Source organism: Budorcas taxicolor, chromosome 8 (assembly GCF_023091745.1).
Source record: "Budorcas taxicolor isolate Tak-1 chromosome 8, Takin1.1, whole genome shotgun sequence".
NCBI lineage: Eukaryota > Metazoa > Chordata > Mammalia > Artiodactyla > Bovidae > Budorcas > Budorcas taxicolor.
Window position 1 is genome coordinate 39,583,160 of NC_068917.1, and position 27,862 is coordinate 39,611,021.

The 27,862-nt window shown below is 37.7% G+C and overlaps 1 protein-coding gene across 1 annotated transcript in view; it reads left to right on the forward strand.

The window, feature by feature from the left end:
* The window catches only part of PTPRD (protein tyrosine phosphatase receptor type D), a 440,423-nt gene that overhangs the window by 318,119 nt on the left and 94,442 nt on the right, over positions 1 to 27,862 (forward strand). The window lies entirely within an intron of this gene.

Below are 27,862 nucleotides of genomic sequence, written 5' to 3' on the forward strand. Positions count from 1 at the left end.
TTTATCTTTCCTGATTTCAAATTAATATACTGAATGTATAAGCTTCCCAGTATACCATATGAGTGCCAGATACACTAAATTATGGTGAGAAAGCTTCCTGAAAAAGAAATTACAGAGAATAAGCAGATTTCCCAGTGTTCTTGGTCAGTTTACATGGCCTGAAAACTGTAATTATTAAGTACATACACATGATTTTACCCATTCAGTATAAAATAATATTTGAGCTAATATTAAGATAGTAATATGTTCCCAGACTGTTGCGTGTTTCTGAAGCAGTGGTGAACTTAACAGTATCTTACATTTTCAGAATCCTTAAAGGTTTTATGTTAATCCTTGATGAAAATGAATAAAAAAGTGTTGTATATGTGTGGGTATTTAGATATTGTGTCATTTATCAAGCAGAAGATTGTGAAACTGAGTATCATATTCCTCAGAAACAGGGACCCATAGTGGAACCAATTCATGGATTATTTATAACTGAATGATCATTTATCTTTTAGATCAAGTTTAACTAGCATAAGCATAAGAGTAAAATGTCCAAATAAAGTCTTATAATTGTGCCAGATAACAAAACTGAAACTGTTCAATTTCTACCATAAAGAGGTTCTTCTGGTTTCCTTAGTGGGAATCTTAAAACACATCCTTGTTATTGCCCTTGATTTCTCTATTATCGGCCTGAAATGAGGCTGATGAACTGGATTTCTCTCAGTTCCTACCAACTCTAACATTTTGCCCTGTCATATTTGGTTAGAAAACTCTAAGAACAGCCCTAACCTCAAGTGGCTAGACAGTTATCAACCACATGAAGAAGCTCCATGTAAGAGGATGTGGAGCAGTGGGGCCTGTGGCAGTCTGGACATTTGCATGGATTTCCTAGTCTTTAAACATTCAATTTTTGATTATTTTATTGTACTTCCTAAGCAAAACATATCGGTAGCCCCATATACATTCAGTCTCAAGAGCTGGTAACCTTTTACTCAGTTTGCATATTCCAACATCTTTGTTGATAGAACACAAAGGAGATTTTGTTTGCTCACTCATTGGTTAAATTATATTTTCACTTATTCTCTTTCAAGCATTTAGGGGAATATTTCAGTTTTAGGAAACACATTGGATTGTGAATTATTTTCTAAATGGTCTGTTTCTTATTTGTTTCCTATTCTTCCTCTTAGTCATAACGGCTCTCTTTACATTGTGCAGTATTCTTGAAAATAGTTTCTGGTTTGAGGCTTCAGAATGAAAATTGAGTTTTAAAAAGAAAACAAGGCATATGATGAATGCCATTTGGGGCAACATGAAATCACGTAGTTAAGTGTTAGCTTTCACTAGCCAGAGTTTTTAGCACTGCCAACCTGCTCTTTATTGTTATTGTGAGTGTTGTTATTGTTATTCTTAGTGTGTTTCTATGTGTGATATTTTCATGGCCCCACTTTAACACATTATGTGTGATTATGAATGATATGATGGGTCACAGAAATACACTTGATAGCTCAACTTGTTAATAAGCCATTAATTAACTTTCTACTCTTATAAGTTTAAACCATTAACAATATCTGCATTATTCAAGCAGTCTCAGTTGTATGCATTGACTAGAGTAACTTGCCTCCTTTAAATACAAGATTTCTCTAGAAATGCTGCATGTAAAGATACTCTAATGACACTCATTTAGCCATTAGATTAGAAGTGCTCCTTGAAAGTAGTTGTTATGAACTTCATGCTGGCAGCACTCCCATTAAGAACTCCCCGAGTAGCCGTTGACATGATAGCCCACACTGATTTCACCGTTTATCATGACGATGATCTGTGATTAAAGCTCCCTGGGCATGAATTGACTCTACTGTGCCTTAACAGCCATGAAGGGGATATTTAAGTGTTGTGTTCATCTGTGATAATATGATAAAGACTTCTGCGTAGTATTTTAGACCAGAGAACAACACACTGGAAGAAGTTTTTTTTAATCTTTTTTTTTTTGACATATTATCTCTATGTAAACTTGAATAGATTTTTCACTGTTTTTCAGTGAGGAGAGACAAGTCATATTACTTTCAAACATAATTATTTTAGCATAATCACTATAGATTAATGTTTACTCAGACCTCTCAAGATGGGTGAAGCTAAATCTGCTACTCTGATTCTAAAATTAAAATAGGAGTTAAATGCATGAAACCTGTTTATACTGATTCTGAGGTTAGACTAGGAGGAAGTGAGTTTAAATTATAAAGCAATATTATTAGATTATGTGAGAGACTTCCTTTACTATAAAGAAAATTGAAGTCAGATTCATGACAGTTGGAAGAAGAAACCTGAGGAATTAGTATAACTGCATCTTGAAGGTCTTTACAATTACTTTAGGTTTTTATTTTCTTCAATGAGACTGCCAAGTCCTACTAGAATTTAAGTGGCCAGAATATGAGGATAGCATCTAGAATGCAGAGAAATTAAATTTGGTATCACTGTCAAAAGTCAGTACATCAGGCTGGTGAATGTTTCGACTGATTTAGAATACATGTGTACATCTTGCCAAACAAACTCCAAGCTACTGTTTACATATGGATCATTTGGAAGCCCAGTTAAAATCCGAATTCCTTGTCTGAACTTCAAAAATTCTAGGCTAGTAATTCAACCATGCTAATTATGAATGTTTATTTTGTTTCTTTATCTCAAGTTATATTGAGACATAACTGAAATTTAACATTGTATTAGTTTATCATACAGTGTGATTTGATATATACATATATTGCAAAATGATTACCACAATAAATTTAGTTACAGTCTATCACTTAACATAACTACAAATTATTTTTTCTTGTAATGAGAACTCTGAATATCTATCCTTAACAACTTTCAAATATACATCACATTATTGTTAAATAGCCACATGCTGTATATTACATCCTCAGGACTTATACAGTTAACCCTTGAACAACATGAATATGAACTGCACAAGTCCATTTATACATGGATATTTTTCAATAGCAAAACCCAGTTATAAATTATAGTATTAGCTGCTACATTGTTCAAGAGTCAGTTGTAAAATGGAAGCTTATACCTTTTGACCACTTTGACTCATTTCTTCCATCATCCACCCTATGCCTCTGACAATGACCAATCTGTTTTGTGTTTCCGAGAATTTTGTTTTTTTTAGATTCCATCTAAGTCAAGTCATACAATATTTTTCTGTCTGGTTTATTTCCTTTAGCATGATGCCCATGCCCTCAAAGTCTATCAGTGTTGTTGCAAATGGCAGAATCTTATTTAAGACTGAATCTTATTTAAGACTGAATAATATTATTATAATGATGATGATAATAATCTTATTTAAGACTGAATCTTATCTGAGACTGTGTCTGTCTGTGTGTGTGTGTGTGTGTGTATGTGTGTACACAGTACACATATGTCCCTCCAATCATCATTTCACCATTCCTCAGATGGCAAATATATCTGTGTATGAGATCAATTTGATAGCCATCACAGTCAGCATTATCAATATCATATACATGAATCCTATTTATATTAGACTGACTGTAAGTAACTAGACATAGCTTTGGTCCCTGGGTGAGTAGATCCCCTGGAAGTGGAAATGGCAACCCACTCCAGTGTTCTTGTCTGGGAAATCCCAAGATGGGCTACAATCCATGGGATCACAAAGAGTCAGACACGACTTAGCGACTGAACAAGAAATTAACTGCAGCTCCTAGAGTCTGCTTAAAGGAAAATAAAGGGCCATTTTTTGTATTTATTGTATATCATCTATTATACATGTATTATAAATTATATATTTATATGGAAGCAAATGCCATCCATGCAGTTATGCTGCAAAAACTTTTATCTGAAGTAAGACAAATATCATATGATATCACATATGTGGGATCTAAAAAATGATAGAGATGAACTTATTTACACAACAGAAACAGACTCACAGACAGAAAACTTATGCTTACCAAAAGGGAGCAGGGACATAAATTAAGAATTTAGGATGAACAGATACACACTACTTATAAATAAAATAAATAAGATCCTACTGTATAGCACAGGGAACTATATTATTTTGTAATAACCTATTATGGAAAAGAATCTGAAAAAGAATATAGGTAGATAGAGATATATAACTGAATCACTGTGCTGTACATTAGAAACACAATATTGTAAACCAACTATACTTCAATAAATTAAAAATACATTAAAAACAGAACTGTTATCTGACACTGGAAGACTGTAGAGATTTCCACACCCCCTCTGAAACTCTCCCCATAGTGTTTTTCTCTGGGCTGCACTGTTCTCTCCCCTGTACATGCCAGCTTCTCCTGTTTCTCCCACCCACATACAGAAAATAGATCCTTTGATCATATATTCTTGTACATAGAGAATCCCTAAAGAAAGAGAATTTTTCTTGTCAAATTGCAAATGCCAGAAAACAAACTGTGAACTTAAATGGACTCACTGGGTTGTGGAGGCACATTTTAGGACATAGCTCCTAACAGCCCATCCCTATATATCTGATTCCTTCCTTGGATCGAAGAGACAAAGTTACTTCTGAGCTGGAGGGAGAACCAATAATTATCTACCATAGTGCTGCAGAAAAGCATCATGCTAAGTACTGAGAGGAATATAAAGGTCACAAGAAACTTCCATTTCTAGGATGTCGAGTAGGCAATGTTAGCTACATACCTTAGTCCCCACCCCACCCCACAAAATACTGACAAGAACATCTAGAAGCTAACCCATAGTACTAATGCCGTGTTGCTGAGTCTCAGTAAAGGGAGAGAGTAGTGGCATAAAGAACTGGAAAAGGTACTGAACAAAAGGTAGTACTGATAGTACATTTCATGCAGAGTTGGGTGCAATAAAGGACAGAAACAGTAAGGACCTAAAAGAAGCAGAAGAGAGTAAGAAGAGGAGGCAAGAATGACAGAAGAACTGTACAGAAAAGATCTTCATGACCCACATAACCACAATGGTGTGATCACTCACCTAGAGCGTCCAGACATCCTGGAATGTGAAGTCAAGTGGGCCTTAGGAAGCATCACTACAAACAAAGTTAGTGGAGGGGATAGAATTTCAGCTGAGCTATTTCAAATCCTAAAAGATGATGCTGTGAATGTGCTGCACTCAATATGCCAGCAAATTTGGAAAACTCAGCAGTGGCCATAGGACTGGAAAAGGTCAGTTTTCATTGCAGTCCCAAAGAAATGCCATGCCAAAGAATGTTCAGATTACAGCACAGTTATACTCACTTCACATGCTAGCAAGATAATGCTCAAGATCCTTCAAGATAGGCTTCAACAGTATGTGAACTGAGAACTTCCACATGTGCAAGCTGGGTTTAGAAGAGTCAGAGGAACCAGAGGTCTAATTGCCAACATCCGTTGGATCATAGAAAAAGCAAGGAAATTCCAGAAAAAGTATCTGCTTAATTGACTATGGTAAAGTTTTTGACTGTGTGGATCACAACAAACTGCGGAAAATTCTTCAACAGATGGGAAAACCAGACTACCTTACTTGCCACTTGAGAAACCTATGTGAAGGTCTAGAACTGGATATGGAACAAAGGACTGGTTCGAAGTTGGGAAAGGAGTACATCAAGGCAGTATAATGTCATCGTATTTGTTTAACTTATATGCAGTGTACATCATGCAAAGTGCCAGGCTGGATGAAGCATAAGCTGGAATCAAGATTGCTGGAAGAAATATCAATAACCTCAGATAAGCAGATGATATAACACCCTAATGGCAGAAAGTGAAGAGGAACTAAAGAGCCCCTTGATGAAAATGAAAGAGGAGAGTGAAAAAGCTGGCTTAAAATGTAACATTCAAAAAAACAAAGATCATGGCATCTGGTCTGATCACTTCACAGCAAATAGATGGGAAAACAATGGAAATAGTGACAGACTTTACTTTCTTAGGCTCCAAAATCACTGCAGACAGTGACTGCAGCCATGAAATTAAAAAGTTCTTACTCCTTGGAAAAAGCTATGACAAACCTAGACAGTATGTTAAAAAGCAGAAACATCACTTTGCCAACAAAGGCCTGTACAGTCCAAGCTATATTTTTTCCAGTAGTCATGTATGGATGTGAGAGTTGGACCTTAAAGAAGGCTGAGCACTCAAGAATTGATGCTTTCAAATTGTGGTGCTGGTTAAGACTCTCTGAGAGTCCCTTCGACAGCAAGGAGATCAAACCAGTCAATCCTAAAGGAAATCAACCCTGAATATTCATTGGAAGGACTAATGCTGAAGCTGAATCTCCAGGACTTTGGCAAACTGATGCAAAGAACTGAAAAAAGTTCTTGGAAAAGACCCTGATGCTGGAAAAGATTGAAGGCAGGAGGAGAAAGGGGTGACAGAGGATGTGATGATTGGATGGCATCACTGATTCAATGGACATGAGTTTGAGCAAACTCCGGAAAATAGCAAAGGACAGGGAAGCCCAGTGTGCCGCAGTCCATGGGATCACAAAGAGTCAGACACAACTGAGTGAACAACTAATAGCTGATAGCATAAATAGGAAGAACAGCAGTGAGGAGCATTTTGTCAGGGGGCAATGTACTTCAGGTACATTATAGAATCTATACCTTTGTTTTCTACATTGAGGAAATCATCTCCCTTTTAAAGGTAGTTAACTCAGCTGATTTCAAAGTTCCAAGCAGGTGACTTACAAATTACTTTTTAGGCCACAGTCTATCTGCCCATGGCAGTTACATAGATACTTATCCAATATCTATTATATTTTCAAATTTGTCATCACTAGGCCTTTTAGTGGTATCATCTTAAATACACACACACGTGCACACTCGCGTGCACACACACATACATACATAACATGTGTGTATATACGAGATAGAGCAAACTCCAGGAGGTCGTAAAGGACAGGGAAGCCCGGCGTGCTGCAGTCTACAAGGTCGCAAAGAGTCGGACACAACTGAGTGACTGAACAACAACTATATCTATATGTATATACACACACACACATACCCTGAAACCACTACTATATCCAATGTCTTATAATAAACTATAGTGGAAATGAATCTGGAAAAGAATATGTATAGCCCTTGCTGTACACCAGAAAAAAAAAAAATCAACTATACATCAATTAAATAAATAAATAAATGTAGAAAGAAATAAAGCTAAACTATTCTGAATGGGCATTGATAAAGAATCCATCAGTTAATGCAGGAGAAACAAGTTCAATCCCTGGATCAGGAAGATCCCCTGGAGTAGGAAATGGCAACACACTCCAGTATTTTTGCTTGAGAAATTCATGGACAGAGGAGCCTGTCAGGCTGTACAGTCCATGAGGTTGTAAAGAGTCAGACAGTGAGTGAGCACGCACACACACCCTCTGAAGGTCAAGTTTGTTTTGGTTTGTTTTTGCTGCAGTCGGAGAAAGGTGAACACCTGATTCACAGAAGCCCTATCAGAAGGATACCTTTAACCTATTTTGTTGCCACCCAGTCTAGTCCAGGATCTTTGCTGCCATCTGTGCAAGCGTATTATCTTTCATCTCAGCGCCCATGTGCCCTCCAACATTTAGCATCCTAATGTGCTAAGTTTCTTCCCGTACTCATGGCAACGCTCTCACATCTCCAGTCTGGGCAGAGGATAATGAGCCTCTTATCTGAAACATTCCAGATAAAAGTGCCCTGTCGTTCCATTTTAATGACAGCATGTATGTGGCACCTTTGTCTAATAGGCTAAAATCTTCACAGTACTGGTGAGACAGGTAAATTAAAAAGATATATTATTTCCTCATGAATGATGAAACATATCAAGAGATGCCAAGATATATAGAGACATTAAAGAAAACATTGCTTAGATCCTATTTTTAAATGGCTAGAGCTGGAATAGACCTCAGGGATCATGTAGTTTAACCTTCTCATCATAGGGGTAGGGAACAAAAGACTGAGAAAGAGCAACTTATTCAAGGTCACACACCGGGTACGTGGCTGAAACAGTTCACAAATTCATGACTTCCTGTTCGAAGAACACTATTTTAACTCACCTGCTCTAGACACCAAAGATTTTACTGTTGTTTCTTATGTGTTGGTTATAGACTCCAGAAGTCTAAGTCTTCAACTATGTCAATATTTATGCTAAAAATTTTGTAAAAATGTCTTAGTCCCCAGTTTGTGTTGCATCATTATCCCTGGCAAACCCAGTGGTTCTTCCTTTGTCCTTTTCTACATTCTCCATAGGTGTTTCTTCATCTCCAATGGTAAACTTTGTCTTTCTCCACAGAGGGACAAAGCTATCTGTCATCAAAGCAAAGTTCCCCAAAGAAAACATTTCTGTTTTCTCTAGAAAAAGGCTGTAGGTGTATCTGACCGTGTTTGTGTGCCAGAGTGCATTTGTAGGCAGAAAGCCTTTATCGCTCATGTTTTGTAAACCTCCAAGCATTCATAATGCAGAAACTACTTGTCGTATCTGCTTTCAATTAATTTATAATTTATGTGTAAACTCGTGACAGTGGACACTCATTAGGGCATTACAGAGATGTAAACAAGAAACCAAACATACATATATGCACATTTCTCTTTTTGTCTAGCTTTCAATGCACTGAATTTTTCTTCAGAGTGGCTTCCCTGCCTTTCTCAAGTAAAGTGGTGGCTGACAGATCTATTTTCATCTTTTATGCAGAGTTGATGAGTAAAATTGACCAGGGAAAATTTTTAATTATGTCTGACACATGAGTCACAGAGATAGAAAGTGTTTTGTCTTTTTTTTTTTTTTAAACTTTGAACACATTTTGGTGGTTAGTGTAATGAATGAGAAAATGAATGATTTTATAATATAAAAACTAGTATCCTTTTCATACCTGGGCTGGATAAACCAATTTAACCTCCTTTGGGGGAGATGAATGGCTGAATTTACTATTCCAAAGTGGAACATCCTGACTGGGGGTAGAGTGTGGGAATCATTACCTACTTCTTTAAAAACGCAGTAGTTTTCCTGTTTCAGATTAGGTCTAAAGCCCCCTGCGTGCCACTCGGAGCCTTGTACTCCCTGAGCTAATGGTGGGGTGGGAGGACACCAGTGGCTGAAATCACAGCTCGTGGAGTCAGGCTGTTTGTCTCAAGCTGTGTGACCTTAAGCACATAACTGACCCTCTCTGTACTTTACTTTTCTCATTTCTAAAATAGAAGTAAACCTACCTCGAAGGTAATTAAAAATAAATAGATACATACAAAATGCTCACAGAGCCCCTGATACAAGTGCTCAGCAGTCTGAGTAGGTCCTCTTTCATCAAAGAGATGCCATCAATTTTAAGATGCACATCAATTTCAGAGAAGTTAAAACGCAAAAAAAAAAAAAAAATTTATTTGAATCAGTGAAACTCTGGCCTCTTCCCATCCCTGTCATTGATCATACCTGTAGGGCTTTTCTGAACTCAATAAAAAAGAAAAAAAAAAAAAAAGCATCATCATCATCAAGAAAAAAAAAGAAAACTTGCTAACTTAAACCAATGCTCTTAGCACTAGGCTGTCATTTCTTTTATTCTACTCACCTCCTGCATTCGAATATTAACTTCTCCTGGTCAGGTGTTAGGCCTTCTCTGTATGCTGTTGGCCACCCAGCAAACCACTCACCACTGGCCCCACAGCAGATGGTTAACCAAAGTGTGTGTCTGGATCAATTTCTAACTGAATTTACAGTTCATGGAAGCTCTTTGTTGTGGTCAAAATTGCTAGTAGGAACAACAGGAGCAAACAGAACAAAGAATGTCGTTCTGTAAAAAGAGCTGCTTTTCTCATCCCCACCTGATTTATCAGCAGTTGAAACCTTATTTTCAGACCCTTTTCTCTCAGAAAATACACTGTCATTATCTTTAGACAGTACAGAAGTGAATGCATTTTAATGCAGACCCCTCAGCTTTAACTCAAATATACCTACTGATTAAACTCCCAGTGCGGTGTTTAGAGTGAAAACAAGCCTGCCAGCTGGCAGTCTGAGAAGACACTTTCTTTGTTCATAGCTGAGGACTGGCCTCATCAAATACGATATGAAGGTGCAGAGAGTCCCTTCCCGGCTGGCTGCCATTCTGCATCTTGTAAACAAATCTAGTAGGACACAAAGACACAGCAGCTCCCCTTAGAAGTTAATGTTGCATCCAAAACCAGGGTGTGTAGATATGTGTTTATAGTCTTTTATTCTTTCTGTACTTTTGTAGCTGTTAGAATTCAAATTGCAAGCAAATTCTCAAGTTCCAAAACTTACTTGAATTTGGACTTTAATGTTCACAGGCCCACTTTAAAAAAAAAACAAACAAAAAACCTTACACAGTTTCCGTAGCAAGGTTAAACTCCATATCTTTTATACTTAAACTTCTCATTTTCTTCTTCTGGGAGTCATAGCAGCATTTGGGGGGGAATCTCATGTAACTTCAATTTTCTGTCTCTCAATCCTTGTTCTCACACTAGTCTGTCCTAACTGATTGGCTCTTAACCATCACTGGACATTGTCCAGACTCTTTCTACTGCTCCTGTGTGGAGCCCAAGGCTCTCAGGAAACAGTTAATCCTGAAGTGTCTCTACTTCCAAAGCAAGCTTTCAACTTCAAAGAGATCAATAGCGAGAGAGAGGCCACTTTAGAGTTTTATTTTGATTTTAAAATGAAGTCGGGGTTTTAGGGCCTGAGTGAAAAGTGTGTACTTTGAGGGTTACAATAGCAGATGCAGGAGAGAGCTTTGAAGTCAGGGAAAACAAGGTTCCTATTTTCACTCTGCCAATTAGCACTGTGCCGCTTGACTTGAACCAGTTACTGGACCTCTCGTGGCCCTGCTTCTCTCTTAGTTAGAATAAGAATATTAGTCTTTACTCATAAAGTTGGTATGAAGGTGAATATGTGTTAGGCACTAGCACTGAATTTGTTCCAGAGCTCATCTTGTCTGCTGTAACATTCCTTTCTTCCTCCAAAAAGAAGCTCTATGAAAGCAGTTAGAAGGTGAGTAGTGATGAAGACAGCATGGTTAAGTTCTTTTGGGACAAATGGAGAGAGTAGCATTGAAACATACACATTACCGTATGTAAAATAGATAGCCAGTGGGAATTATCAGCAGGAGCCAGAGAGCTCAACCCTGTGCTCTGTGACAACCTAGAGGGGTAGAATGAGGTGGGAGGTGAGAGGGAGGCTGAAGAGGGAGGGAACACATGTATACCTGTGGCTGATTCATGTTGATGTATGACACAATATTGTAAAGCAATTATGCTCCAATTAAAAATAAGAAATACACACACTGCTATGTATAGAGATTATATAAAATTGATTATCAAAGTAGATAATCAGAGGACCTACTGTATAGCACAGGAAGCTCTACTCAATATTCTATAATAACCTAAATGAAAAATAATAGATATATGTATATGTAAATCAAGTATACTCTAATATAAAATGAAAAGTGGAAAAAAAGGAACAGTTTGAATGCCTTCATCTGTTTGACAAAGATTACTTGCAAAATAGTCAGTGTTTAAGTAACATGAATGAGTCCCTTAAGAGCCACTACTACTACTAAGTCGCTTCAGTCGCGTCGGACTCTGTGCGACCCCATAGACAGCAGCCGACCAGGCTCCCCCGTCCCTGGGATTCTCCAGGCAAGAATGCCGGAGTGGGTTGCCATTTCCTTCTCCATAAGAACCACTAAGTATCACATAGATCAGGAGCTCCCTTCCCCCTCACTGTGCTCAAGCCCTATCCCGTCCCACAGACTTAGAACCAAATCTGTAACTTAGAAGTGCAAGCATGGCTGAAGTGATTGAGAAACTGTAATTAGTACAGTTAACGAACTTTGAAATGCTGCCTCCCTTTGTATTAGGAGCAGTTAGGGTGTCACATTAGTGACAGTGGAAAAACTTGGTCTCGTTTCCCCCCCAAGGTAATTAATTGGCCTCCCTGTCATCAGTTGAGACATGAAGAGAAATAGAAAGTTTCAGCCTGGGCACTGGAGTTGGTGGGTGTTGCTGTGCAACCAACTGGGCATTGATTCCCTTTTTCTTCCTTTTCTATTCCTTCATATTGATCCTTCTGTCACAGCTCAGGGAGTCTCCCATTATCTTAGAAAACAAAAAACAGAACACTGTCCTAAAGTTTCAGAAGTTTGAATCTAGTGTCATAGAATTCCGCTGGGAATTATATTTGAGGATTTCCAAAAATCTTCAAATCTAGTCTGTGGTTTCACTGAAGAGGTGACATTTTCCCAGAGGTTAAGAGATATGGCTGAAGTCACTCAGCCAGTTTCTCATCTGACATTAAAAACAGCTGATGTTTTCTGGATAGACTCCCTAGATTCAAATAGACTTATATTCAAAAAACAAAACACTGTACAGTACTGCAGACAAAAAGTTTTGCTATCTATATGAGAACCCTAATTATAAACAGTGCTATATATTCAGGAAGCTGTCAACGTTTTTGATAAAAGAAGTGGTTTTTATTACTGGAAGAAATAAGGTGCTCTTAGGCCAAAAGGAAATTTCTGTGATATATTTTGTGTATCTTTCTTTATTATTTTGAGAATTCATATATTTTAATATAAAGTATAGTTTTCTAAAGTGAACAATTCACTGGATATACTTTATATTTGAATATTTGATGGATGCATTATCAAGAGTCAAGGAGACCTAAACTTTTTTCCCCTACATTTTTATGAAGATTTATGCTGCTTTTGTTTGTATCACGTTTAAACACCTGACAGAGGGAGCTCATGTCTCCGTGGAGTTGTTGGAACGTACTCCTGTCAGAGTCTGAAGGAAGCTTGAGTCAAAGGCCAGTGTTAAGGTGGGACAGTGCCTGTCACTGTGGCTGTGGCAGCGGATTCCCTCTTCACCATGCTTGAATCCACTGCAAGGGATCACAGTCTTTATTGTTTTACTGGTGTGCCTTCCACTGGAAGCAAAGCTTTTTGGGGGCAGGGAAAGTTGCTGTATTTATTGGGGTATCCTTGTGACTAGCAGATAATATTGGACTATTAACCTATGACTAGCATGATAAATGTTTCTGGGATGAATATAGGAATAAGTGTAAAACATGAAGCAGGAACATAGTCTGCTCTTCACATCTCACTCTTCCCAAACATAGTCGCACAACATCAAGATGGACATCATTTATCAAGTCATGAGTAGAGATGCTTCATTCAGTTAAAATGTTCTGTACGACAGCATAGATCCTATGGGAAGAGAAGGACAGCAACTTCATGGCCAACAGTCCTCTGTCTAGGGGGAAAATCCACCTTTGGCTCTCCGTGGTGGACCCCTCATGGGTAATATATTAGTGGGACAGTACAGGAGATCGGGGGCTTCCCTGGTGACTCAGTGATAAAGAATTTGCCTGCAATGTAGGAAACAGGAGTTCGACCCCTGGATGGGGAAGATCCCCAAGGGGAAGGAAATAGCAACCCACTCCAGTTTTCTTGTCTGGGAAATCCCGTGGACAGAGGAGTGTAGCAGGCTACAGTCCATGGGGTCACAAAAGAGTCAGACAGACTTAGCAACTAAACGACAACAACACAACAGGAGATCAAGTAGCTGATGGGGATTCTGTGCAGAGATAGGGAAGCCATTCATTCGTTCATTCATTCCTGTGCCTGACATAAGCACAGAAGAAAGCTCATTGCAGAACTCACTTTTCCTATTTTCTTTATCTGTAAAGAAAAATGATCTGTGCTATTCATAGCTCAAGGCCAACTCTGGGCGGGGAAATCATCTTTCCTCAAAACTAAAAATCTGCCAGCAAGTTTCACAAAGACTAGTAGTTTCAGTATTTATCTCTCTCTAGTTTTATCATAAACACATTTGCATGAAAAGAACGTCTTTGTTTCCTTAAGACTTCATCTGTTCTTGCTACTCATTTGCTCTTGAAAAGGGATATAATCTTTTTGTTTTTGATCTATAATCATTCCCACAACAAACAATTGTGGTGCCACAGACCGAGGATTATAGTTTTCCTTAGAGAATAATCAAATGAACTCTGTGAAACAAAGCTGCTCATTTCTTCCAAATATCCCTGCGAACAGTGGAAGACCAATTCTAAAAATATTGGCTAGCTCTAAAAAAAATTTCCAAACACATGAATGTCCATTCCTTTAGAGGTCTGTCTCCCTTTCTAGCTTTATATTCAGTTCATCTCATATTATAGTCATTTACTGAATTCTTACTGCGTACCAGCTACTTTGCTAAGCTCAGGGGATACAAAAACTAATGGTGCCCAATCGTTGCCCTTGAATTCTGAGTCTAGAGTTTCCTTCAGTTTATTCCCTAAATTTTTGACGACAACTTCAGCAACTGGATTTTGCCAGGATTCCAGTAACATGCAGCTATGAGTTTTACTCCACTCTCATAGGACTTGGTTTTTTGTCTATATTTGTTACAGCTACCATGTGAGACATGATTTTTTTTTTTTTTTTTGCTTTTCTAATATTCGATAAACTTCAGGGATTTAGAAATCCAGTTAGAGTTCCAACAGCTATCTAAAATCTATTTTTCAAAGTCTGTATTTGCTAATTTCTTGGACTGAAAAATAAATCCTTTAAACTCATAGGTTTTTGGACCCATTTTAGAGAAAGCATATTTCCTTTTCTCATATTCTGTTATTTGAATATATTTAAATAAGATTATGGGACAGAATTTGTTCTTTACTGTATTTCCCCATGACAGAATTTTTAATGTTTCTGTAAGCAATGAAAACAAGTATCAAGCACAGTATTTTGTGTTATCATTTTAACCAAAATTCCTTAGTGGGATGAAATACATACCTCCAGGAAGTAGCATGAGCTGCAAAAATGTCATATAAACTTTTTTTTTTTACTTCCCTCATTGTAAAACCTACTTGCTGTATATTGTATCTATAATGTAAAAGAGATTATATCTGCTATTACCTTTCCTTTGTGTTTGGAACATTACCCATATTGCTATTTATAAGACTGTTTGGTCTCTCTGTATTTTGTTTACTGTCTTCTTAAACTATCAAAGCGTACCCTCAAGTTGGAGTAAATAAGATTTGTGCAGTGTGATAAAAAGAACGTACAGTATTTTCTTAACAATGGATATTTTAAATAAGCACATACATAATTATCTTTTAAGAATGAAGCTGTATGGATAGCTTGATTAATAATATCTTTACTTTGGAAAAAATGGTCTTTTCTCAGTAATATCAGTTGTAAATAGACATACATAGATCCCCTAGAAAGGATGTATCTATTCAGTTTTTTCCAGCATTAGATAGGGAAAAGGATCTTATTATTCCTCTAACATACTGTGGACCTTGTTTAAACTGTGCAATTTTATGGACCATAGCTTATCCAATAGGTTATTTTTAGTAGTCTTTCAAATCAATATAGATTGTTGTAAGGTCAATGAATTTCCAGTTTTCAGCTTTGATGAGAAGATTATCTGAAGAGGGAGGGCATCAGCCTGTTACTGCCAGATTCAAAATTTTTGTATATACTTACTCAGCATTATAAATCAGGGTGAAAGTAGAATTACAAAAGAAATGACTTTCCTAATTTCAAAAGACTTTCACAGCAACTGAGACAAAAATTGTTAAATTTATACCAATATATTTTACTTTCACCTGTCTTGTTTTATAGACTACAAAGAAAAATAGTAAAGTATATTTCATTCAGTAATTTATAGTGAAATTGGAAAACTAAGGAATTATTGAATGAAAGGATAATTTATAATAATGAATTTTAAAAACTTTAAAGAGGCAATGCTACAAGGCTAAGCATAACTAATTGTCAAATGTATAGGCAATGGTGTAACATATACTGATGGTTCATCTGAAAGCACCTAAGAGACATCTCCAGGTAGCAAGGAAGTAGAATTTCAGGATTTGAGCTGAACCTTGGAAGAAAGGTAGGATTTAAAAAAACAAGTGATAAAAAGTTCTCTCCAGACAAGAAGTATTCTACTATTTTTAGAGAGTCAGAATTGCAAGTCTCTGACAGAGAAAAATGGAGCCAAGGGCTGGAATTTGGGGCCAGAGGTGGCATACACAATGAGGAACACAGCATGGCAATCCTTCACTCTAAACTTTAAGTCAGTACAAGAAATATGTCAGTGTAAAATAATATAGGACAAATGTAGAAATGGTGCTCGAGGCACTCAAAAACTAAATTCAATAAGCCATTTCAAAAAGAACACCGGTTAGTCTCTAGAGTTTCCGTATTCACACTCCTATGTGTCTGGATGACAATGACTGTTTCTACTTTGTCCCTCATATACATAATTGTGAGCTTTCTGTCCTGTTTTACTTAATGTCCACTGCATCTCTGTAGCATAAAAATCTCTCTTTCACTGACAGCCTACATTTTGAGCATGTAGTTGTCTATCTCACAGTAGTTAGAATACTCAATACGGTAAGACAACTGACATAATGCTTCTGTGTCCAGATGCAGTAAACTGTGGTTATGTGGTGAAGCAATCCAGTTCTTTGTATGATAGATTTATTGAAGATGAGTTTACAGAAGAATTGTACCAGAAATGTTGTTAAAGTGCCATCTATTAGACTGGTCATTAAGACAGTTATTGCAGACTTGCTGTTCATGCGTTATTTGGTCTCATAATATTCTCGGTCATCTCTGCTAATACGATCATGGTCTTTGCTCCACTGTGGTTATTCACTTCCAAGGAATGAACTCTCTTCATTCTCTCTTTTCTTGAGAATGTATGTGGTTGTGTGTATTGGGGGTGGGAGTGAGGGGCTGTATATAAGGCAGAGGCACAGATAGAAGGGAAGGGGGCATGGTTGGGAGAATGGAAACCAGAATCCTGTATCTCTATGTTCTTAACTGTATAGGGTGAATATTGAAGATTTCTTTTAAATATGATACGAATTGTGTGAAAAATTAAATTATAGAGAAAGCTGTAGCTTTTTACATTCAGAAAAGTTTGGAAGTGAAAAGTACAGTAGGATGAATGAATCATTGAACCAAACTGACAGGTATATCTGGTGTTTAATCTATTTTCTTTACTGTCCAGAGTTTCAAAATAAGGAACTCAACTTCATGATAGTAAGTTCAAAGTCATAATTTATATATATGCACTAGAGTATAGTAGTTAAGAGCTCAGACTTCAAAGTCAGGAAACTTCGATTCAGGTCTCAGCTCCAGTTCTTTATGGACTGTCGGCAGCGCGGGAGCGAGGGTGTGGGGAGGGGGGAGTAACTTAACCCCTGTAGGACTCCATTTCTTTATTCTTAATACACACATAACAGTATCTGACAAACAGCTGAGATAAGAAGAGAAGCAAAAGGCAAAGGAGAAAGGGAAATATATACCCATCTGAATGCAGAGTTCCAAAGAATAGCAAGCAGAGATCTCTGCTTGCTAAGAAAGCCTTCCTAAGTGAACAATGCAAAGAAATAGAGGAAAACAATAAAAATAGAAAAGACTAGAGATGTCTTCAAGAAAATTAGAGGTATCCTTCAGGGATACCTGTGAAGGGAACACTTCACACACAATGTGAGCACAATAAAGGACAGAAGTGGCAAGGATGTAACAGAACCAGAAGAGAATAAGAAGAGGTGGCAAGAATACACAGAACTGTACAAAAATCTTAATGATCCAGATAACCATGATGGGGTGATCACTCACCTAGAGCCAGGCACCCTGGAGTCAAGTGGGCTTAGGAAGCATGACTACCCGCAAAGCTGGGGGTGGGGGGGGTGAAGAAATTCCATCTGAGCCGTTTCAAATCCTAAAAGATGATGCTGTGACAGTGCTGCACTCAATATGCCAGCAAATTTGGAAAACTCACAGTGGCCAGAGGACTGCAAAAGGTCAGTTTTCATTCCAATCCCAAAGAAAGGCAATGCCAAAGAATGTTCATACTACCACACAATTGCACTACCACACAGTTGCACTCATTTCACATGCTAGCTAGGTAATGCTCAAAATCTTTCAAGCTAGAGTTCAACAGTATGTGAACTGAGAAATTCCAGATGTTCAAGCTAGATTTAGGGAAGCCAGAAGAACCAGAGATCAAATTGTCAACATCCTGTCATAAAAGAAGCAAGGGAATTCCAGAAAAACATCTACTTCTGCTTCATTGACTATGTGAAAGCCTTTGACTGTGTGGATCACAACAAACTGGAAAATTCTTAGAGAAACGGGAATACCAGACCACCTTACCTTTCTCCTGAGAAACCTGTATGCAGGTAAGGAAGCAATAGTTAGAACTGGACATGAAACAACATGCTGGTTCCAAATTGAGAAAGGAGTACTTTAGGACTGTATATTGTCACCCTGCTTATTTAACTTACATGCAGAGTCCATCATATGAAATGCTGGCCTGGATGAGTCAGAAGCAGGAATCAAGACTGTTGGGAGAAATATCAACAACCTCAGATATGCAGATGACACCACCCTAATGGCAGCAAGCAAAGAGACACTAAACAGCCTCTTGCTGAGAGTGAAAGAGGAGAAAGAAAAAGCTGACTTAAAACTCAACTGTTAAAAAACGAAGATCACGGCATCTGGTCCCATCACTTCATGGCAAATAGATGGGGAAACAAAGGAAACAGTGACAGACTTTATTTTCCTGAGCTCCAAAATCACTGTAGATGGTGATTGCAGCCATGAATTTAAAAGACGCTTGCTCCGTGGAAGGAAAGCTATGACCAACCTACACAGCATATTAAAAAGCAGAGATGTCACTTTGCGAACAAAGGTCCATAGTTTAAGCTGTGGTTTTTCCAGTAGTCATGTATGGATGTGAGGGTTGTAGCATAAAGAAGATTGACCATGTAGGAACTGATGCTTTCAAACTGTGATGCTGGAGAAGACTCCTGGGAGTCCCTTGGACTGCAAGGAGATCAAACCAGTGAATCCTAAAGGAAATCAACCCTGAATATTCATGGGAAAGACTGAAGCTGAAGTTCTGAAGTTGAAGCTTCAGTGCTTTGGTCACCTGAGCAAAGAGCTGACTCATTGGAAAAGACTCTGATGCTGGGAAGGATTGATGGCAGGAGGAGAAGGGGACAACAGAGGATGAGTTGGTTGGATGGCATCATCGACTCAATGGACATTAGTTTGAGCAAACTCAGGGAGATAGTGAAGGACAGGAAAGCCTGGCCTGCTACAGTCCATGGGATTGCAAAGAGTCAGACAGGACTTAGTGTCTGGACCAATAGATCTACCTAAATTTGTTTTAAAATTACGTGAGATTCAATGCATAATGATGATGCTTTCATCATAATCAAAATCAGAACCACTTTAACCTGATTACTTCTCAGTGCCACTCTCTGATGAGGTTACAGGGAGATGATTAAGTCCTGTCTTGGCCCTGTCAGTGTTTTTTCTTGGTTGTAAGTCTACACTGCGGTTTAACTCCATAGATGGCCACAGAAGCCAGCTGAAAACTTAACATCAGTTCAGTTCAGTTGCTCAGTCGTGTCCGACTTTGCGACCACATGAACCACAGCACGCCAGGCCTCCCTGTCCATCACCAACACACGGAGTCCACCCAAACCCATGTCCATCTAGTTGATGACCATCCAACCATCTCACCCTCTGTCATCCCCTTCTCCTGCCCTCAATATTTTCCAGCATCAACTGATCAGGTGGCCAAATTATTGGAGTTTCAGCTTCAACATCAGTCCTTCCAATGAACATCCAGGACTGATCTCCTTTAGGATGAACTGGTTGGATCTCCTTGCAGTCCAAGGGACTCTCAAGAGTCTTCTCCAACACCACAGTTCAGAAGCATCAATTCTTAAGTGCTCAGCTTTCTTCACAGTCCAACTCTTACATCCATACATGACTACTGGAAAAACCATAGCCTTGACTAAACGAACCTTTGTTGGCAAAGTAATGTCTCTGCTTTTGAATATGCTATCTAGGTTGATCATAACTTTCCTTCCAAGGAGTAAGCATCTTTTAATTTCATTGCTGCAGTCACCATCTGCAGTGATTTTGGAGCCCCCCAAAATAAAGTCAGCCACTGCTTCCACTGTTTCCCCATCTATCTGCCATGAAGTGATGGGACCAGATGCCATGATCTTTGTTTTCTGAATGTTGAGCTTTAAGCCAACTTTTTCTCTCTCCTCTTTCACTTTCATCATGAGGTTCTTAGTTCACTTTCTGCCATAAGGGTGGTGTCATCTGCATATCTGAGGTTATTGCTATTTCTCCCGGCAATCTTGATTCCAGCTTTTGCTTCCTCCAGCCCAGCGTTTCTCATGATGTACTCTGCATATAGGTTAAATAAGCAGGGTGACAATATACAGCCTTGACATACTCCTTTTCCTATTTGGAACCAGTCTGTTGTTCCACGTCCAGTTCGAACTGTTGCTTCCTGACCTACATATAGGTTTCTCAAGAGGCAGGTCAGATGCTCTGGTATTCCCATCTATTTCATAATTTTCCAGTTTCTTGTGGTCCACACAGTCAAAGGCTTTGGCTTAGTCAATAAAGCAGAAACAGATGTTTTTCTGGAACTGTCTTGCTTGGATGTTGGCAATTTGATCTCTGGTTCCTCTGCCTTTTCTAAAACCAGCTTGAACATCTGGAAGTTCACGGTTCACGTATTGCTGAAGCCTGGCTTGGGGACTTTTGAGCATTACTTTACTAGCATGTGAGATGAGTGCAATTGTGCAGTAGTTTGAGCATTCTTTGGCATTGCCCAAGAAAAAGAAATGCAAAAAAGCAAAATGGCTATCTGAGGAGGCCTTATAAAGCTGTGAAAAGACCGGAAGCGGAAAGCGAAGGAGAAAAGGAAAGATATACCCATTTGAATACAGAGTTCCAAAGCATAACAAGGAGAGATAAGAAAACCTTCCTCAGTGATCAATGCAAAGAAATAGAGGAAAACAATAGAATGGGAAAAACTAGAGATCTCTTCAAGAAAATTAGATATACCACGGGAACATTTCATGCAAAGATGGGCTCAATAAACGGCAGATATGGTAGGAACCTAACAGAAACAGAAGATATTAAGAAGAGGTGACAAGAATACACAGAAGAACTGTACAAAAAAGATCTTCCCGACCCAGATTATCACAATGGTGTGATCACTCACCTAGAGCCAGACATCCTGGAATGCAAAGTCAAGTGGGCCTTAGGAAACATCACTACAAACAAAGCTAGTGGAATTCGAGCTGAGCTATTTCAAATCCTGAAAGGTGATGCTGTGAAAGTGCTACACTCAGTTTGCCAGCAATTATGGAAAACTCAGCAGTGGCCACAGGTCAATTTTCATCCCAATCCCAAAGAAAACTTGACATAGATTTCACAAAACACACTCCAGAATGTTGAGTGCTATAATCTGTTGGTTTTGCCTCTGACCATAGTAAGAGCAAATCAGACATGCAGTTGTGAAGAATGTCCTTCAATACCCTTTTCTTCCCGTTTTGGACATAGTACCATGTTTACAAGATGAAAAATTTAAAAACAAGATAAACATAAAATATTAAAATAATTACAGTTAAACAGAGATACATTTAGGTACATTTAGAATTATGAAGAGTTTGAGCGAAAGTTTATGCAAAGAGGGTAGCACCAAACCAAGAGTGGTTAGGAACACTCAGCAGGCAGCAGCTGGGGAGAGACGTACAAACAAAAGAATGGAAGCAGAGTAAACAAATTATTGATGGGCTGTGGCTTAAAGCCTCGATGGCTGTGTGCGATTGGTTTTCCCTACTATTTTGATTTCATAACCTTAAAGTACACAGTTTAGTCACTCAGTCGTATCTAACTCTTTGCCACCCCATGGACTGTAGCCCACCATGCTCCTCTGTCCATGGCATTCTCTAGGCTATAATACTGAACGGGTTGTCATGCCCTCTTCCAGGGGATCTTCCCAATGTAGGGATTAACCCAGGTCTCCCACATTACAGTCAGATTTTTTACCATCTGAGCCACCAGGGAAGTCCAAGAATTTTAATAATAGTACTGTTTTATAGTTTAATTTTTTTAACTTAGCAAAAGTGGACATCTTTATGTCAGTAGATATAGAACACGTCAATAGTTTCATACTTTTTAAAAATACCATAACCATCTATTATATATTAAAACTATTACCTATTTTTTCCTGTTGCAAAGGACTATATAATGCCTGCCCTATACATTTGTCTAGTAGACAAACGTTTTTCACTTTCAAGGCATTTAGGCAGAGTTTAGTGCCTGATGGTATCTCTAATGTCTAACCCTAGGAGATGATGAATCAGTGACTAGCTTAGTTTGAAGAAGGTGCAGGGTAAGATGAGTAGGAGTCAACTGAGGAAGGAAAAGTGATCCTAAACTAATCTTCCAGGTCATGAAATTCAGTACCTTTGATAAGGTCACTTTACTCCAGAGCCAGATTCTTAGTTTTCTAAACTTCTGATTGTTGACTCATTTCCAGGGACCTTACCTTCATTAGTTGTGTGATTTTAACAGCCATGTCATCAAGCTGTGATGACTGGATGCCACCATCCTTCTGAGAGGACGAGAAAGTCATGATTGCCATCCTCTCTGATCCTCCATTTTCTATGCATCTATAACTCAATTTATCTACCCCGACTTAGAATTTAAGTATGTTAATGCAGATTTCAAAACATGTTAATGTATGTTCTAATACTTTAAAAGATGTGTTATTTGAAGATGTGATGGTGGAATTGAGTGATAGTCAAGCAACAGAGTAAACCTATGGTTCCAGTTATACAGCATAAAAAAAGAAAGTATAGCTAATTATACCTGTTTTCATAATAGTTTAAAAATACATGTTAGACACAAAAGATTAAAGGTTTGTATGGAATGATCAGTGTATAAAGTCAATTCCTTAACTCCATTCTTTTCCTTCACAATTGAACACACATCCAACCAGCTTATATATCATCAGGTTTCTCCCTTCTGCCAGCCTGCCCCAGTATGTATGTGTGTGTGTATATATATATATGTGTGTGTGTGTGTGTGTGTATATAAAATCTGAATAGGCTAAATTGCTAGACTAGTAGAGAGCAAGGTAAATATATATTAAGAATCAAGTTCTGTTTTGTTTTGTTTTTTTTTTTTCCGTGTCTTCTGTGCAGTTTCATAGGAATCACTGGGTCAGTCCAGCCACTTTCTGTCATTCTGGTTTTCATATCCCACTCTGTGTAAACATAGTAAATAAGTAGAGTAGCTCTTTTTCTGCAGAAATTGCTGTGTTTGCTTTTCCCACATGATAATTTGTATGTGAACTTAGTAAGCAGACTTGCCATCTGTCTGTTGTCTCTCTTTCCATATATGTGTACTCCCCTGGCTGTGATGGCTATAACACTGTATCATGAAAATCACCAAGATCCCAAGATGTAGATGTGGTGGTAGATGTGGATATGAAGTACTTAGAGCCTGCTCTAACCTTATAATTTATGCCTCAAAGTGAGAATGGACACAAGAAGGGTGAAAGATGGTCCTATTGACAGTTAAACTGGGATAGCTGGTATAAACTGGGATAATAAGATGCCCCTAACTGAAACACGTTTGTACATAAGTCAGTGGGTAGAAACACTTATCATTTCTTTTAGTGATAATTTTGCAACAGGTGTCTTAAGCATTTTATTTTACTTACTACTTTTGCATCTAAACAGATGTGTCAACATTTACAGAGAGTGTTGAGAAATAAATGCATTCATCTTGTTAAATCAGTACCAAAATCCAGTGCTCTTTTATTCATGGAAAAGAAATGCCACTGTGAATTACTCAGTTACATGCTGCACATCGATTGCATTTAGTAATTTTGTTTGTTACCTATAGACAATTCTCTTTATAAACATTGTAATTACTTTCTACCAATTCAATCAACTTTATCTCTTTAATCAGAGCAGTTAATACATTTCTAATAACATTTTCTTGCCCCAAATAGTCTGGAAAATTCTTAATTCCTTTTGCTTTTCCAAATAACAACAGAAATCCTAGTCTGTGAATCATAAAATGATTCTCCATGAAGCTCTAGTCTATAAGATCAACTATAATTGTCCATCCCCATTTATTATTATTATTATTATTCAGTTTAATTTGAAGCAAGCAATAAACAGCTGAAACCTAAAACATTTGGTTTAAAAGTATCATTTTTTTTTAAATTTGGGCTTCCAATTCTTTAGATATTAACACTATATCTTCTTTTTTGAACTCCTATTTGAAAGAGTCACTCAAAAAATAATCTTCCAGAGTCACATATATCAAGAGAAAAAAATGTATCTGCATACTTGAGATCACAAAGCTTTGTCCTACTGAGTGAAAAGAATCTACTATTGTTGTTATTACTGTTTTTGTAATTTTGAAGCCACAGTAAATTTGGGTAAGTCACATGTACATGTAGAAGTAAATGCTATCCTCAGGAAAAAAACTAATTCAGCCTCAAATATTTACTCACCTGATAATGCTGAATGTTTACTATATGCTTGTATTTAGTCGCTCAGTCATGTCTGTCTCTATACGACCCCATGGACTGTAGCCTGCCAGGCTCCCATGTTCCTGGGGAGTCTTCGGGCAAGCATACTGGAGTGGGTTGTCATGGGATCTTTCCTATGCAGGGATCGAACCCAGGTCTCCTGCACTGCAGGCAGATTCTTTAACGTCTGAACTACCAGGGAAGCCCTACTATAATATAGCCTTTATGCTTCTCTACCTATCAACTGTAATAATGTAAATAAAGACATTATTAGTTGAGGTAATTTTCTATAACTGTTTGGTACACAATAAGTTATAGTCATAATTTCATTTCAAATCTTTAGACAGCATTTAAAGTTGTACAGTATTATCACTTAGAGAAAAAAATTAACTATATACAGAAAACACCTGACTGAAATACTTTTTGATGCCTCCAGTGAGTGTGATATGTTTATAGATTATACATACTTCTACTCTTAAAGGGAAATACTCACATCCATTCATTAGTTAATAATGAGAGCCTTGAAAAGTCCCTATTTCAGTCCTTCGGACTCTGAACAGTGGCCTACATGAGATGTCCATTTATAGGAGAAGACTTAGGAAGTCCTGTTTAGTAATTAGGTAAAGAGAGAAAATGAAGGCACAAACATGATGCTTGGCTGACATTAACTGAGAAAAGGAACACAAAGCAAACAGGCCCAAGTACATGATGTGCCAAAGCTAACTAGGGTCAAAGGGAAAGCAAGCACCCGAGATTCTGAATCCTAGACTCTGCTCATTACCATACTTTCCACCCCTTCCTCACATTTCAGTTTATAAAGTATCATTAGATTCAACAGAACTCACACTGTTTTCTTTGAAGCAAATACTCATTATGTCGATTGCAGCTCTCTGCTAATTGTGCATAATACAGTCTTTCACAACCATGTGAACATGGGTCTTTTTCAAATGGATACATATTAATTTACTGTTCTCAAAATGGAAAGAAAGAATATAAATGCATGAGAATTTTTAAAAACAAGGTTTCATAAATGGCACAATGTATTTAAAGTGATGAAAGGTAAAAGCCTACAATAGAGAATACTGTACCTACCGAGGCTCTCATTAAGATTTAATGGAGAAATCAAAAGCTTTGCAGACAAGCAAAAGCTAAAATAATTCAGTACCATTAAACCAGCTTTAAAACAAATGTTAAAGGAATTTCTCTAGGCAAAACAGAAAAGGCCACAACTAGGATGAGAAAATTAGAAAAGGGAAAAGCTCACTAATAAGGCATACATGCAGTAAAAGTAGGAAATAATCCACACAGAATAATTAGATGTGAAATATGATATCAAAAGCAGTAGTCATAAGCAGAAGAGAGTAGAAATGTAAAGTATTAAAAAATGCATTTGAAATTAAGAGATCAGGAAAATAATTTTGTACACACACACACACATATACACAGGGCTATAGAAAAACCTCATGGTAACCACAACCAATGTCTGTAATATACAAACAATCAAATGAAAAAGGAATCCAGACATAACACTAAAGATAGTCATTAAAGCACAAAAGAACAAAAAATCCAAAACAATTAACAAAATGACAGTAAGAATATACATCTAAAAAATTACCTTAAGTGTACCTTAAATACAGACTTACACCATGATATATTAAAAGTTAAAGATACAGAAAGGATTCTAAAGGCAACATGAGAAAAACAGAATTAATAACAAGGGAACCCCCATAAAGCTATTGACTGGTTTCTCTAGAGAAATATTGCAGTCTAGAAGGGAACAGCAAGGTATATTCAAATCCCTGAAAAAGAAAATCCTGCAACCTAGGATACTCAGCAAGATTATCACTTAGGAGAGAGAAAGAAATTCTCAATCAAAAACTAAAAGAATACAGTAGTACTAACCCTACCCAAAAAGAAATATTGAAAGGTATTGTCTAAATAAAAGAGCAGCAAGAATCTATAGGAAAGAGAAAATCACAGCTGGAAAGTAAATCATTTCAATAAGGCAGTACACAGAATTAAAATACATATATTGTGAAAGTGATGATAACTGTAATGAATAACAAAAAGATATAAGAGGACAGTAAAATCATAAAATGTGGAGGAAGGGAACCAGAAAATGTAGATTTTCTTTATTTTTTTTTCTATTACAACATCATGATTTATTAAAGCACAGCATTCTGTACAACAAAGGGCCTTAAAAGTTGTCTATTCTCAGCCAAACTTCTCTATAAGTTAGTTTCTCTTAATAAAAAACATGTTATACTTTAAATTAGTAATTTAACTGTTGAGGAAGTTACCATAATACCTATTTTAACATTGAACAAATCTAACCACCTCTTGGACATTAATGTAAAATCCTGATATAGAATTTGATTTAAAACTTCTCAAAATAAATTCATTAAAGCAGGTTCCCTGTGAAAATATGTAAGAATGAAAGCTAGCATAATAGCAGGTGCCGTCTTTACATTTTATTAACCATAGAAGATACTTTTTTAAAGAGTCTAATAGAGACATTAACTGTGCAAAAGCTGATGCGATTTACAGTCTTAAATACAAGCACCAGCACAGAAAGGATATTGTGTCAGTTCAGTTCAGTCGCTCAGTTGTGTCCGACTCTTTGCGACCCCATGAATCGCAGAACGCCAGGCCTCCCTGTCCATCACGAACTCCCGGAGTTCACCCAAACTCATGTCCATTGAGTCGGTGATACCAACCAGCCATCTCATCCTCTGTTGTCCCCTTCTCCTCCTGCCCCCCAATCCCTCCCAGCATCAGAGTCTTTTCCAATGAATCAATCCTTCACTTGACGTGGCCAGAGTACTGGAGTTTCAGCTTTAGCATCATTCCTTCCAGTGAACACCCAGCACTGATCTCCTTTAGGATGGACTGGTTGCATCTCCTTGCAGTCCAAGGGACTCTCAGGTGTCTTCTCCAACACCACAGTTCAAAAGCATCAATTCTTTGGTGCTCAGTTTTCTTCACAGTCCAATTTTCATATCCATACATGACCACTGGAAAAACCATAGCTTTGACTAGATGGACCTTTGTTGGCAAAGTAATGTCTCTGCTTTTTAATATGCTATCTAGGTTGGTCATAACTTTCCTTCCAAGGAGTAAGCATCTTTTAATTTCATGGCTGCAATCACCATCTGCAGTGATTTTAGAGACCCAAAAAATAAAGCCTGACATTGTTTCCACTGTTTCCCCATCTATTTCCCATGAAGTGATGGGACCAGGTGCCATGATCTTAGTTTTCTGAATGGTAAGCTTTAAGCCAACTTTTTCACTCTCCTCTTTCACTTTCAGCAAGAGGCTTTTTAGTTCCTCTTCCCTTCTGCCATAAGGATGGTGTCATCTGCGTATCTAAAAGTCCATTAATTCTACACTTAAGAGGATCATTTCTTTATGTAAGCACTATCTCATTTATGAATTACACATGATATGCAGTTTAGGATCCGTCTACATTATGCTTGTAACTGCATGCTGCTGCTGCTGCTGCTGCTGCTGCTAAGTTGCTTCAGTCGT